Source organism: Pogona vitticeps, chromosome 2 (genome assembly GCF_051106095.1).
Source record: "Pogona vitticeps strain Pit_001003342236 chromosome 2, PviZW2.1, whole genome shotgun sequence".
NCBI classification, from domain to species: domain Eukaryota; kingdom Metazoa; phylum Chordata; class Lepidosauria; order Squamata; family Agamidae; genus Pogona; species Pogona vitticeps.
Genome location: NC_135784.1, coordinates 174924592 through 174939318, shown reverse-complemented (window position 1 = coordinate 174939318; position 14727 = coordinate 174924592). Strand labels below are relative to the sequence as shown.

Sequence of the window (14727 nt, the reverse complement as noted above, 5' to 3'; positions counted from 1 at the left end):
TTCCGGACCCCGGAAGTATGGAGGGCGGGAAACATTTCACGCGCTTCTCTCCCTCTCTGTCCGCTGGTGGTGTGGCGCCAGAAGTTGCACGCTGGGGTCAGGAGTGACTGTCTGCGAGAGGCTCTTCTTGTTTCGACAGGGCAGCAAAATGTTTCCTTACCATAAGTCAAGGTCTCAAGGTTTGACACTTAAGGCAATCAATCAACCAATCCATCCCCCAAGTGCTTCTTCCCTGATAAAACATCGCCCTTTTCAAATAAGTAATTAAAATGTGCTGCGTTTTATGCCACTTAAAAGGTGGCTTCCCTAATTTTCATAATGATAAAGCTGACCTTGCTTACTGTCACCTGTTGCTTCAATGGTCCATAACAAAGACAATGGTGGAGGTATTTCTGGCACTTCTTAAAAAGGATTAATTCAATTCTAAAAAGGGCAAATACATTTCAACCCACACCACCAATGTGTGCATCACTACCATCAAATCGGAGCCAACTAACAATGGCCCTTAAAAGGCTTTCAAGGTGACACATTCAATGAAGGGTTTTACCAGTTCTATAACGCTGTCCCCAACTGCTGAGTTTCCATGGCTAAGCCGGGATTTGAATCCAGGTTTTCCGAGTTCTAGTCTGCCACTCTACCCACTGCACCATACAGGCTACTTCATGCAAAATGTTTCTGGTTACATCCAGTCACCTTGGGTATCTACCGTATTTTTCCATGTATAAGACTATACTTTTGTCTAAAATCTTTTAAAATTGAGGGCCATATTATACACAGAAGTAAGCTGAGGAGAGAACAAAAACAAGTGGAGGGGAAAGCAGGGATCAAAGTGATCCTGCAGGGCTTTGATCCCTACTTTCCCCTCCACTTGCTAAGCCCCACTTAGATTTCTTAATTTTGGGTTAGAAAAGTGGGGGGCATCTTATACATGGGGCATCTTACAACACACAGTGGTTGTCTACTATCATTCATATCCTGCCTTTTCTTCAAGGAAGTCAAGACAGTGTTGTGGATAACCGCTGCCCCCCACTGCTGCCGCCTTCTTTTTTTCCAAAAACAACCTTATGGGATAGGTTAGGCTGACGGAGTGACTGGCCAAAAGTCACACGGTGATTTGAAACTGTGGCCCCAACATTACTGTGGTAACTGCATTACACTGCTCTGCTGGCAGTAGCTCACATATTCTTTTTAAAAAGATAATGATTAACAACAATTAATTAACTGGGTAATGTAGATGAGCAAATGAAGTCTTCTATGATTAATTAGTGAATCATTGAAAACGTAAGGTGGAATCACTGAACAATAATATATGAAGAAAGATGAAGGGATTAATGAGCAGAATTAATTAATGTATTCCTAGATGAAAGGCACTGATTCTTCTGAGAGTTAAACATTAATTATTCATGGTTAGTAATTCTCATTATTGAAACATGAATTATTAAATAACATGGACATTTGATCAAAAACAGCCACTTCTACATCCTTTACATCCATGTGATGCAATTCAAAAGCAGAGAAGAAAATGCATGAAAAAAAATCAATTTATATGCTTCTGGGGTAAAATGTCATCATTTTTTTTAGGAATCATACATTCATTTATGCACTGATTTCTTCAGTTGCCAGCAAAATGACTGAAAAGAAGCAGAAACTGGAAAAGGATGGGAGCTTAGAAGAAGAAAGTGCTTTACTAACTTTACCAATGAAAGAAGGACATAAGTAATTTAGGCTTTTAAACACCAAGAAGGCAAAAAGAGAAAGAAGAAAGGTTTGATGGATAAATATTTTGTCAACAGTGAAAGGTTGGGCTGCTATGTAAGAGCCCTAGGCTGCAGCCTTATGTGGGTGTAAGCCCCTTTAAACCAAACCAAAGGACTGCACTCTAGTAAAGATTTTTCAGTGGTATGGCTGTTGATTTGCAGCAATAAAAACAAGAAAGAGTATAATAGCATAGAAAGACTAGCACATTTGTTATGGCACAAACTTTTGTACACCAGAGATCTTCAACAGATGCATGAAATGCCGGGTTGGCCCACAAGAAACTTATGGCGAAGTAAACCTTTGGTCTAGATGGGTGGGGTAGAAGTCTACTGTGTTTCCCTGAAAATAAGACAGAGTCTTATATTAATTTTTGCCCCCCAAAAACGCATTAGGGCTTATTTTCAGGGGATGTTTTATTTTATAGTCATGTCATCTTCTAGTTGCTGCACAATGGTGGAGGGTGGGGTTTCACTTAACTAGGGCTTGTTTTGGGGGTAGGGCTTATATTATGAGCATCCTGAAAATTCATACTAGGGCTTATTTTCGGTGAAACAGGGTAATAAAATAAATAAAAATAAATGGCTACCTTGAGCATGCATGTTTGCGTCTGTCTGTCCGGTTCAGGATGCCATAACAAACATCCTACAAAGTATGGTTTGGCGTGGCGCAGTATATGCTGCAATAAATGTGTTAGAGGACAAATACATGGCATTTAGCCCTCTGCTTGGTCGGCTGCAGGGATGGGCTGGTTTCCTGCTAAAGCTGGCAATCAGACATGTCTGCTGGAGTGAACCAGCCCACCCCCAGAGCAGTCCGACTCACACATTTCTGGCCCATCTCAAGGGCTTGCTTCTATTTTTTGGATGTTAGTAGTATTTCTGTTTTGATTTGTTTCTACACATGCAATTGCTGGAAATTAACCAAAGTGACCCTTCCTCTCTGAATTTGCCATACCATGAAATAGCTTTAGAAGAGAGCCTTAACTTAAATGAAACACTTCCTTGGCTCTGTGGAGGGGCAGAGGAAGTGAAAAAAAAGTTTATTAAGTTTACAGTATTAGGGTAGTGCAGATGCACCACTTTAAAAAAATAGAAAAGTTCATCCTGGAAGCAGTAGACAGGAAAGGCAAACCTCCCATTCCCCGATTTTTGTTTGCTTGTCTCTTAAAGGTCTGGTCAAGAACCTACCTGTAGCTCTCTTCCTTTTTAATGTTTTAATATATATTTCATGGAAGAGAAAATAAAGAAAGTATAATTTTTTTTACCATTTTACAGATCACTATCATATATCCATGACCAACCCCTATTCGCCACTCTGTGCAACCCACCCCCCACTTGGGATTAGTTACATGTTCTTCATTCTCATAATTCAAATTTCCCAATTTTTCTCCAGTAATGTATTGATTCTTCTCCTGGTGTATAGCCCTTCCCTTCCTGAAACACATGTACCAAAGACAAGTTCCATATTTTTTTAAGATTATTACATTTCATCTTCTAATCTTAATTTCACAAATTAATTTATCACTAATTTCCATATTCCACATTTTCTATACTATACCACTCCTCCACAGTAATTTGATTATTACTTCTCCATTTTTTTGCAAATATTAACCTTGCCAATGTCATTACTATAATTAATCCCTTTTCTTCTCTCTATTATTATTAACCAGATTCAACAATCATTGGTGACACACCAGTTATTAGCTCCACACCAGTTATTTCTCTAATCTCCTTGAAAATAACTGTCCATTACTTCTCCCTTGTTCCATACAACCCCACATATGTATATACACCTTTTTTTTACATCTCCACCATAGTGAAGGTGTATGATTTATTTATTATATTCAGCTTTACCAGTGCTATATACCATCTCCAGACTACCTTGTAACAATTTTCCTTAATCCTTAGAGACATACCGTGTTTCCCCGAAAATAAGACAGGGTCTTATATTAATTGCTCCAAAAAACACATTAGGGCATTGTGACCGTAGCGATGATGTCATCTGCCTGTCATTGCTGTGGCTGGAGTTCATCTGCCTATAGCATGACGGGAGGTGGGACTTCAGAGGGTGGAGCCATGGTATTTAAGGGGGGAGTGAATGAGGTGTGAGTCAGATAGGGTTTGAATAGGGACCTGATAGGGACTTAGGGAGTTAGGGCTTGTACCTGTCGTGTAGTACTGTGCTATATTTTGAGAGAAGGTCTGAAAGAGAGTGTGTGTGTGATACTTTATATTGATTGCCTTTTTATTTCGTTGATACAGTGATTTACCATTTCTTCTGTTATGATAAATAAACACAAGTTTTTATTTTAAAAATCATTTATTTGCCTGAAGAGTCTCAGATGAAGGAATGGTTGGTGGCAGCGTGAATAAAGTGTGTGTATGTAAGAGTGACGTGACACCTCCTTTGTGACGTGAGAGGAGACCATCACAGGCATATTTTCAGGGGATTTTTTTTTTTCATGAACAACAGTCTACAGTGGGGTCTCTACTTAAGAACTTAATCCGTATTGGAAGGTGGTTCTCAAGTTGAAAAGTTCTTATATTGAATCTGCATTTCCCATAGGAATGCATTGAAAACCATTTAATCCATATCTGCTCTTTTCCGTCCATAGAAACTACAGTGGAACCTCTACTTAAGAACTTAATCCGTTTTGGAATGGTGTTCTTAAGTTGAAACGTTCTTAAGTTGAAGCAAAATTTCCCATAGGAATGGACTGAAAACCAATTAATCCATTCTGGCTGCTTTTTGTTATGTAGAGGTGCGTTCGTACATTGAAGCATTAGTTCCCATAGGAACTAATGCAAAGCTGGTTAATACGTACTCTACCACTAGGGGGAGAATTTTTGTTTAACCTAAGATGACCTAAGGTTAAAAAAAGAGCAGGAAAGGTTTTTTCCCCCTGTTCTTATCTTGGATTTCTGTTCTCAAGTAGAAGCAAAATTTAGCAAATGGAGCTGTTCTTAAGTTGGATTGTTCTTAAGTAGAGACGTTCTTAAGTAGAGACCCCACTGTACCCATTTATTCAAATACAGTCATGTCATCTTCTTCTGGTTGCTGCACAATGGTGGGGAATGGGGTTTCACTTAACTGAGGCTTATTTTTGGGGTAGGGTTTATATTGCGAGCATCCTGAAAAATCTTACTAGGGCTTATTTTCAGGTTAGATCTTATTTTCCGGGAAACAGAGTATTTACTCCAATTTTTAAAATTTTTTAATTCAAGTCTTCTTGCCATAAATCTTTTAACACTTAAAAAAATATTCTGCCTGCATTAACATTTTGTATACTGCGCTTATTGTTCCCTTTCTATTTCCCTTATCTCTGCTTTTTCCTTTTTCTATAATCTCTAAAATTTTGTCATTATTTTTCTCTCTCCTTCTTTTGTTTTCCATTCTTTCATCTGTTTTTCTAACTGAAGTATGTTCACCCATTAAATCTCCTCTCCCAGTAGTTCTCTTCTATGTTCCCTATATTGCATTTCTTTTGTCCATTGTTTAATCTTCATAATTCTCTTACCTGGTAAAACTATTTAGTTTCTCTTTAAAATAACCTGAGAAATTTTTAAATTCTACAACCTGTGACAAAGGTGGCGTTGGTCGACTTTGTTGTTGTTTAGTCGTTAAGTCGTGTCTGACTCTTTGTGACCCCATGGACCAGAGTATGCCAGGCCCTCCTGTCTTCCATTGCCTCCCGGAGTTAGGTCAAATTGATGTTGGTAGCTTCAGTGACACTGTCCAACCATCTCGTCCTCTGTTGTCCCCTTCTCCTCTTGCCTTCATATTTTCCCAACATCAGGGTCTTTTCTAGGGAGTCTTCTCTTCTCATGAGATGGCCAAAGTATTGGAGCCTCAGCTTCAGGATCTGTCCTTCCAGTGAGCACTCAGGGTTGATTTTATTTAGAATAGATAGGTTTGTTCTCCTTGCAGTCCAAGGGACTCTCAAGAGTCTCCCCCAGCACCACAATTCAAAAGCATCAATTCTTCAGTGGTCAGCCTTCTTTATGGTCCAGCTCTCACTTCCATGCATTGCTACTGGAAAAACCATAGCTTTGACTATGCGGACCTTTGTCGGCAAGGTGATGTCTCTGCTTTTTAAGATGCTGTCTAGGTTTGTCATCGCTTTCCTCCCAAGAAGCAGGCGTCTTTTAATTTCGGGGCTGCTGTCACCATCTGCAGTGATCATGGAGCCCAAGAAGATACAATCTGTCACTGCCTCCATGTCTTCCCTTCTGTTTGCCAGGAGGTGATGGGACCAGTGGCCATGATCTTAGATTTTTTTTTTAATGTTGAGCTTCAGACCATTTTTTGCACTCTCGTCTTTCACCCTCATTACAAGGTTCTTTAGTTCCTCCTCACTTTCCGCCATCAGAGTGGTATCACCTGCATATATCTGAGATTGTTGATATTTCTTCCGGCAATCTTAATTCTGGTTTGGGATTCATTCAGTCCTGCCTTTCACATGATGTATTCTGCATATAAGTTAAATAAATCATACTCCTTTCCGAATTTTGAACCAATCAGTTGTTCCATATCCAGTTCTAACTGTTGCTTCCTGTCCCACATATAGATTTCTCATGAGACAGATAAGGTGTCCAGGCACTCCCATTTCTTTAAGGACTTGCCATAGTTTGCTGTGGTCCACACAGTCAAACGCTTTTGCATAGTCAATGAAGCAGAAGTAGATATTTTTCTGGAACTCTCTGGCTTTGTCCCTAATCCAGCACATGTTAGCAATTTGGTCTCTAGTTCCTCTGCCCCTTCGAAATCCAGCTTGTACTTCTGGGGGTTCTCGGTCCACATACATGTAGATGTTTGTATTTTTAGTGGGGGACTTTCAGTGGTGGGGAGTGTTTGGGGAATTTTATGTTTGTGCATGTGTCTGGTCTCTGGGTGTCTGTGAATTTCGTTGTAACGGTATACTGTGTATATACTTACAATGACAATATATTATTATTATTATTATTATTATTATTATTATTATTATTATTATTATTATTATTATTATTATTATTATTATTATTATTATTATTATTATTATTATTATTATTATTATTATTATTATTATACTGCTGAAGCCTACCTTGTAGGATTTTGAGCATAACCTTGGTAGCATGTGAAATGAGTGCAATTGTATGGTAGTTGGAGCATTCTTTGGCACTGCCCTTCTTTGGGATTGGGATGTATCTTTTCCAATCCTCTGGCCACTGCTGAGTTTTCCAAACTTGCTGGCATATTGAGTATAGCACTTTAACAACATCATCTTTTAAGGTTTTAAATAATTCAACTGGAATGCCATCATTTCCACTGGCCTTGTTCTTAGCCACACTAAGGCCCACTTGACTTCACTCTCCAGGGCGTCTGGCTCAAGGGCAGCAACCACACTATCTGGGTTGTCCCGGACATCCAGATCTTTCTGGTATAAGAAAGATCCATCTTATTGGTTGACTTAACACTCCCCTAAATTTTTTTCCAACATTCTAACATATTTTTAAAAAGGGATTATCTTTATTTTTCATCACTCCCTTGATTTTCTCTTTTAAATTATATTCTCCATCATTCCCTCTTTTCCATCAAATTCTGACTCTCTCCAAATCAAATTTTTATTATACGTTCTTATATTTGGAATGTGTCTCAACTGATTTGCTATATAATATAGTTTAATACTGAGCATACCTAAACCTCTTTCTTTTTGTGAAACACACCATTCATTCTTATGGATTATAACTCTCTTACAGTATTACAATTACAATACATATTAACCCTCACCTGCCATTCTTTTAAAATTTTTCTTCAGCCTTCGTCTGTAACATCCAAAATAAGAACTTTAATTTGGGGATAATTTTCTTTTTACATAACACTATTCTACTAAACCAGAAAGTGTTTAATGTTTGAAATTCCTATATCTATGTAGCTATCTTCTTAAGCCACTTCACAATATGGGCAAATTGACAGCAGGCCGGTGCAGGCCAAATACTGTAGTGTCACTTTTAATCCATGTTCAATTTAGATTGCACCAAATAGCATACAGATCAGACCTCCTAGTGACCTCCCCTTATTTAGCCTGATCCAAAAAGACTACGTAGTCTTTAGAGCATGCAAGACTTTAAAAATTCTATATAAGTTGGACATAGGTATTGTGTACCTAGGACTGAATTCACTAGAAAAGCATACATTACTGAGAAGTCAACAGCTGGTGTACCCTTTGTTACCTCTGATGTGTGCATTTCTCCTGAACACATTTTAGGGTAGTAATGTAGTGGAATCAAAGTTGGCAGCGCTGAAGTCCTGAGAGCTGTTGATTAGCATGATTACATGATCCCCCATCCTCCCCAGCTTCCCAGTTCTCTCGGTTCGATATCCGGTATGTTTGTTTCCTCAGCAGCACTATGTTATTGTCAGAATGCACCTATTGCCATGCAAAGTATTCTGGTGCGCCTTGCCCTTGAACTTGCAGTTAAGACCCATTAGCTCTACAAAAGCCATGCCACTTCCATTTGAACTCTCTTTGAGGGCGTTAAGTATCGTAGTGAGCCTCTACGTCCCAAAATTTACAATTATACTCCTGCTTTCGAGGTCACCGGCCTCACCGGCTATGACGAGTTAAGCCTTAAATCCAAGGGTTGTTCTCGGGAATTTTCATAGAGGCCGAGGGGAAGGCCTATGACACACCTAAGCAGATCGTTGGCGCGACTACTGATTGACAAAACATATCTGCCAGTCCTGCCACAGGGTGGGCGGTCACTGCTGGATATCATGGACCAATGAGCGCCTCCTCTTTCTCCCTCGTGCGCACGTTGAGGGGAGAAGGAGGGAGGGAGGCGGTCGGAGGCTCCGCTGTCACCGACGGCGACGACGCTGACGAAGACAGCCTTGGGAGGAGGGAGCGCGAGGGGGGGGAAGTTTAGAGGGACGCCGCCATTTTGTGAGGCGGGCCGTGTGGCAAAGTAAATCCCCATCCTCGTCCTTTTTTTGGCCTTATAGTCGGGAAGGGTTCGCCAGGTGAGCCAAGGCGTCGCGGGGAGAGGTCGGGCGCTCCGGAAAGAAGGCGGGGTGTTGCGGGGGCGGGCAGGCGGGCGGATGGATTGGACGGCCCGGTTGTTGGCTGCGGGGCTCGGCGTGACGGGCCACGGACTGGGCCGGCCTTAAGACGTGCGAGCGCTCTCGTCAAGGGTTAGGGTTGTGGTGGCCTTTCGGAGTCTTCTCTTCCCTTGGCAAGATGTACGTGGTTCAACGGGAACAGGCCGCTGTTAACTGTGGCGAGGGAAAGTGGTGCAAGCAAAGGTGTCAAACGACCCGGGCAGTTAATGACTCTCTCTTATGGCCCTTGAACGACCATCCGTCTTATTCTGACATATTTAGCTTTAAATGTGCTTTCTGCTTGAGACCTGCGCGACTCTTGCCTGTTTTTGCTGCGACGGACTAACATGGCAACTTTTCTGAAAAAAACAAAACAAAACAGATCATTCACGAGTTTTGACCAATTCATGAAGTGGTTGATGAGAACATAGTCTTCCTAGTTTTGCTGTGCTGAGTTGATAACTTTAGCGAGATAGAAGTCTCTGGCCTTGACTAAGAATTAAATGAATATAGGCCTGTTTAGCAGGTAAATTTTAGTTCAGAAGGGCTGTTTTGGGATCTCTCTCTGAACTATGTAGTTATCTTAAAGGGTATTATTTCTCTTGAACTTACAGGTCATTAATGGACAACTGCTCCTGGACTATAACTAGGCTGTGAAAGCTGGATTCCTTCTGCTGTGAGGTTTTGTGTATGCCATGTGGTGTTTATTTTTTTCCTCCTACAGTATTCCATGATCCTGTATCCCATGATACAGAAGCCAATTACTGGAATCACAAAGATTGAGAAAGAAGCCTTGTTAGTCATAGATTTATCCCCCTAGCAACAATAGATTTTCTGATGCTGAATCCCCTGTCAAGGTGCTTTCTGGTTTCTTGGACAGGCCAGTCCTACACTTGACTTTAGGGAACAATTTTCAATAAAGCGTATATATTGCAAATTGAGTTTGGTTGCAAGGTGGGTCTGATTTAAGAGTAACAATCATGTGCTGTCACATAAATTTTGACTTACGGTTTTCAGGGTTTTCAAGATAGAGAATACTCAGGTTTACCATTCCCTCCTTCTTGCACAGTCCCAGGACACTGCAGTTTGCCCAAGACTACACAGGCTGGCTTTACGCACAGGAGGCACAATGGGGAATCAAACTCCAAACCCCTGGCTCAGTAGCCAGATACTGTATCTAAATTACTGTGCTATCCAGACCCTTAGGTCTGATTTACTGCAACTCAAATTAAATGGGCAAAATCCTGTTGGCATAACTAGGTAAAAGAAAATCAAATCTGACACATCTGATTCTAGCAGTAATTAATAACAAATTTTCACTATTAAAAGCACCCTTTCCCAAGGCCCCCAAAGGCTTCCCCAGGACAAAAGAGAGTCCCAGAAAGCATTGGAACTCAAGAGAAGTGGGCTGGAAGTGTTTCATTACCCTCTCTTACCTTGAAAGTCCTATTAGGGTTCCAACTTGATGGCACAGAACCATACAGAAACATACACAAGGAATTATAGTGCATCTGACAGAAAATGCAGCCTATGAACTTGCTGTCTGTGGAAACACTGAGAGAGCCAGCATAGTAGCTAGGGTGATGGCAGTGGTTCTTAACCTTTGTTACTCAGGTGTTTTTGAACTGCAACTCCCAGAAACCCCAGCCAGCACAACTGATGGTGAAGGCTTCTGGGAGTTGCAGTCCAAAAACACCTGAGTAACCCAAGGTTAAGAACCAGTGGACTAGGGCTTGGGAGATCTGGGTTCACTGCACTCCTTAGCAAAGGAAAGTCATTGTGGGTGGGGATGGCAATTGTAGAACCACTCTCATTTACCTAGAGCTGCTGTAAATCAAATTTGGGTTGGACAAGTTTTGAATGCTATATTTTTCCATGGAAAAAATTTCATACCATATACAGTATATCTATGATTAGCCATAGTAATTGGGGTTGTTGTACTGGAGTCAGACATTCTAGGTGGAATAAATATAGGATATGCATTTTAATAAGTAATTCTTTTAAAGCAAACATTAATAATTTCTAGTGCTCAGTTGCTCATGGGGAAACTGAAAAACAAGGCGCGACAACCCTTTCCTTGTGCACAGTGTAGTCGACTCCTGGCTGCTTATTTGCTGCCGGAGGAGGTTTGTTTTGTTATTAGTTTCTAAAGTCCTAGGCTATCTAGGAGTTGGTTACCTAGGAGACTGCCTTTTCCCTTATATGCCCATTCAGTCTTTGGAGGGGGTCCTTTTGGTAGTGCCACATGCACTATGGGTTTAATGTATAATGGCTAGAGATGGGGGTATTTGTGTACGAATATCCCCGCACAGGTGGCGATAACAAGGGTCCAGCCCTGTGGGGCCAAATGGTCCACTCACCAATCTGCTGCGGACGCTACAATTCTTCCAGTGGCTTTGCAGATTGCGATCAGCTAGCCACTCCTGGCAGGAGGCGGGAGGACAAACCTCGCTGCAAGGTTGAAGAGAGGCTCGCAGATCACAGTCTGCAGAACCATTGGAAGAATTGCGGTGTCCGTGGCAGATCGGTGAGTGGATCGTCCAGCCCCATGGGGCTGGACCCTTGTTATCGCCACCTGTGTGGGGATATTCATATACTGTACAAATATGAATACCCCCATCTCTAATAATGACTTGGAATAGAGCTTTAGCAGTGTGGAACCCATTGTGTGGAATGCCTTTCTTTTAAAATTTTGACATGTTTCTACAATTTCAGTGTTAGACACATGTTGAAAACATAAATTAACATTCTCTGTAGATTCCAACATCTGTCTCATGGATTGCCTAAATATTGCATGTTAATATGGGTGTTGTGTGTTGTGTATATTGTACTTTATACTTTCATTGTATATATTGTATATTCTGTTACTGTGGAATTCAGATATTAATACTATGATTGTAGAATTTGAAATATTTAACTCTAACTTGGTTATAAATACATAAATAAATAAACAATAAAAATTAAATTAAAACCTTCAAATGTCTCCTTGTGGCTCGAAGGGAGAAGCAGGGAGTAGATGAGTGCAAGTTTTTTTGCACCTTGCTCTCATGCTAAACTCTGGCTTAGTGTTACGTCCATTGTGAGTGTGTTTGATATTGGTAGTGGGATGAGATTTTAAAATGATAGGGAAATGCCTTATCACATTTTGTATTACGTTCAGTTTTTATTTTAAATGATTTCCCCTTAAAAGAAGCAGTATTAGAGTTAGTTATATTTTGTTTGTGCTTTTAATTATTTTTTTATCCCACTCTTTCACCAAGGAACTTAGAACAACATGTATGGTTCCTCTCAGTTCATTCTGACAACTCCATAAGGAAAGAAAGGTTGTGAGCTAGTGATTTGCCCAAGGTCATGCAGTGAGCCTGAAGGCTGTTTTGAAGTAGGGTTTCTCTAATTACAGTACATTGACAGTTTTACCCACTTTTTATAGTGTGGACAACCTGGAGGGTATGGGGACCATCTTCCACTGGTACCATGGTCCATACCAACCAGTTCCAGTACAACTGAAAGACGGTCATTTCTAGTTTCTCAAAAATATTTTTTGGGGAATGGTGCTTTGTTCTCCCCACAAAAACATTTGGAGAATCATGGAAAACTGGGGTTCTCAGAGGCTTGTAGAGATCTGATTCTCCCTCTCTTCATCTTACATGATTGTTTTTGAAGGGGTCTTATTCTGACAGTATTGGGGTTCTGGGGTAGCAGAAATTACCTTGGGGCTGAGGATGACATACTGTTAATATAATTTCCATGCCTTTGTTAATAATTTTAATATTTGAACCATAGTGCCTACTAGTGCCAAACAATGCATTGGGCGTACCTGTATGCATAAATTACTAGAAGCATTGCTGGGTATTCACACATTTAGTTTTACCACAAAACTTCTGCAGACATTGGAATCAATTCTGTTTCACTGACAATTTTTAAAAATTTATTTATTTAGCTGAAGCTTTGAGAATATGATTAGTTCCAAACCTTCAAAATAATAATTTTGATTATTGGAATATTAAGCTAAGTGTAGGACTCATACAATGAAACTCTTCACCCTTCAGATGTGCCATATCTCTGTTTTTGAGTTTCTTTCATGTTGGGGGTTAGAGGGTTTTTTTTAGTTCTAATTTCAGTTGGCAGACACTGACAGAAGGTGTTTTTATGTTGGCTGTCTGAAAACACTTAGAGCCTAATAGAATGTATGGCACAGTAACTGTTTCCACACCTTGGCTATACAGGGTCTTATTATAAACACACTGAATAAAAGTGGTTGAAAACCAATATATTTAATGACTTGTTATCGTCTGAAAGTAGAATTATGGTATGTTCCAAATGCCCAGAAATCCCACTCTGGGCCTATAATTTTTAAACAGTCAAACATTTTTGTTTATTTCTGAATTTCAACAGTTAATTAAATTCAACTTTCAACACCATATCAGGTTTGAGAATTAGATGCATAGTATACTTCCAAGGGAAGGAGCTGAACGTTGTACACCAATGAGAAGAGCTGGGCAGATCTAAAATAAAAGTGTTTGATTGCACATACTGTATATATTTGGGCATATATGATTGGGGATAGATGTGGAAAACATATAAAAACTATAGCCATAGAATCTTAATATTGCTAATTTGCAAATATAGTACTGGTCTAACCTTTATTGGGAGAAAGATGGAATACAGTATTAACTTTAAAATTTGGAAAGTAGTGGGATGTTTCTTAATTCTGATGTTGGGTACCTTTCAGTGTGTCTAGAATATGAAAAGGGTATACATTTGTTAATGGAGAAGAAGTGGTGGCTGATTTTGTCATTTAGAGATCAATTTGACTTGATAGATATATGTGTTTGGAGTGACTTTTTGGCAGCTGCAAAGTTGCTGTAGCTAATGTTTAAAGCTAGAGTTTAATTAAAGGTAACCTATTTTGCCATTTTAATTTGGACACTTTTGCTCTGAGGAGGAATAGCTGCCTAATGCCTATAAGTTGATAAGCTACAATTTTTGTAGATCTATGGCTTATCATGAAATTGGAACTGGTACATTGCATTATCTTATTCAGTTGCTGTATTGAGATGTAACTGTTGTTACCGCCTGATTTGGATAGGTTAAATCTTGGCAAATAGTGTAGTTCACATTTGTTTTTAGGCAGACTGAGCACTAGCCTGTAAGGGATTCCAGTGGATCTAAGCCTGTATACATCAATGGCATGTTGATGCAAAATGATTGAATCTAGTTTTATTTTAGTTTTTTTCTTGTTGACTTTGATGTACTGTAGGATTGTCTTGCTGTCAGTGTTTACTTTTATCTTGTTCTAGGAAACATACTCTTCCTTTTGCTGGCCCCATCTGTGTACAGTAATATATCTAATTCATCTGTTTTTACTGCCTGCTGATGTCTTTTGCCTAAGGAAGGCCATGGGAAGTACTGTAGTTGTCTCCTGTCCAAAATATTTCTTTATCCCTGATTTATAATGACCCACAGCAGTGTTGGTCTGCTTTATAGATCTGATGTAACTAGCTGTTTCCTTAACTCTATATACAGTATCAAGAAACTGTTTTGAGTGAATCTACATATACTCCACCAGTCACTCTCTTGCTCTTTGTTTGGCTTGGTTATATGCTATATGAGCTCAGAGTGGTTTGCAATACTTTATTTCGTATCAGTACTGTACTTCTGATTTCTTGGCTGTCACAATGTAGAGATTTTGCTGGCTAACATTTAATTCAGCTCTCAGAAAATGGAGGACAGAACTTCATATACAGTCAACATGAACAGGTGGCAGAAACTACATTCTCCCTTTAACATTTAGAGATAACGGTGTTATTTCTCTGCTGCTTCACATTAGTGGCACATGGGCAAATGACACAGATCAGTTTTACTTGAACTCTGGCAGGGACATATGAGAAT

General features: G+C 39.9%; 1 protein-coding gene across 7 annotated transcripts in view; it reads left to right on the top strand.

The window, feature by feature from the left end:
• Nucleotides 1-8584: 8584 nt before the first annotated feature.
• The window catches only part of RBM10 (RNA binding motif protein 10), a 32318-nt gene continuing 26175 nt past the window's right edge, over nucleotides 8585-14727 (top strand). The window contains exons 1-2 of one of the 7 annotated variants that reach the window (XM_020797694.3): nucleotides 8592-8757; nucleotides 9450-9511. The gene's annotated coding sequence lies outside the window, so the exon portion shown is untranslated. Of the gene's footprint in view, nucleotides 8758-9449; nucleotides 9790-14727 lie in introns of all 7 variants that reach the window. The other 6 variants (XM_078386470.1, XM_078386471.1, XM_078386469.1 and 3 more) reach the window with 6 other exon arrangements.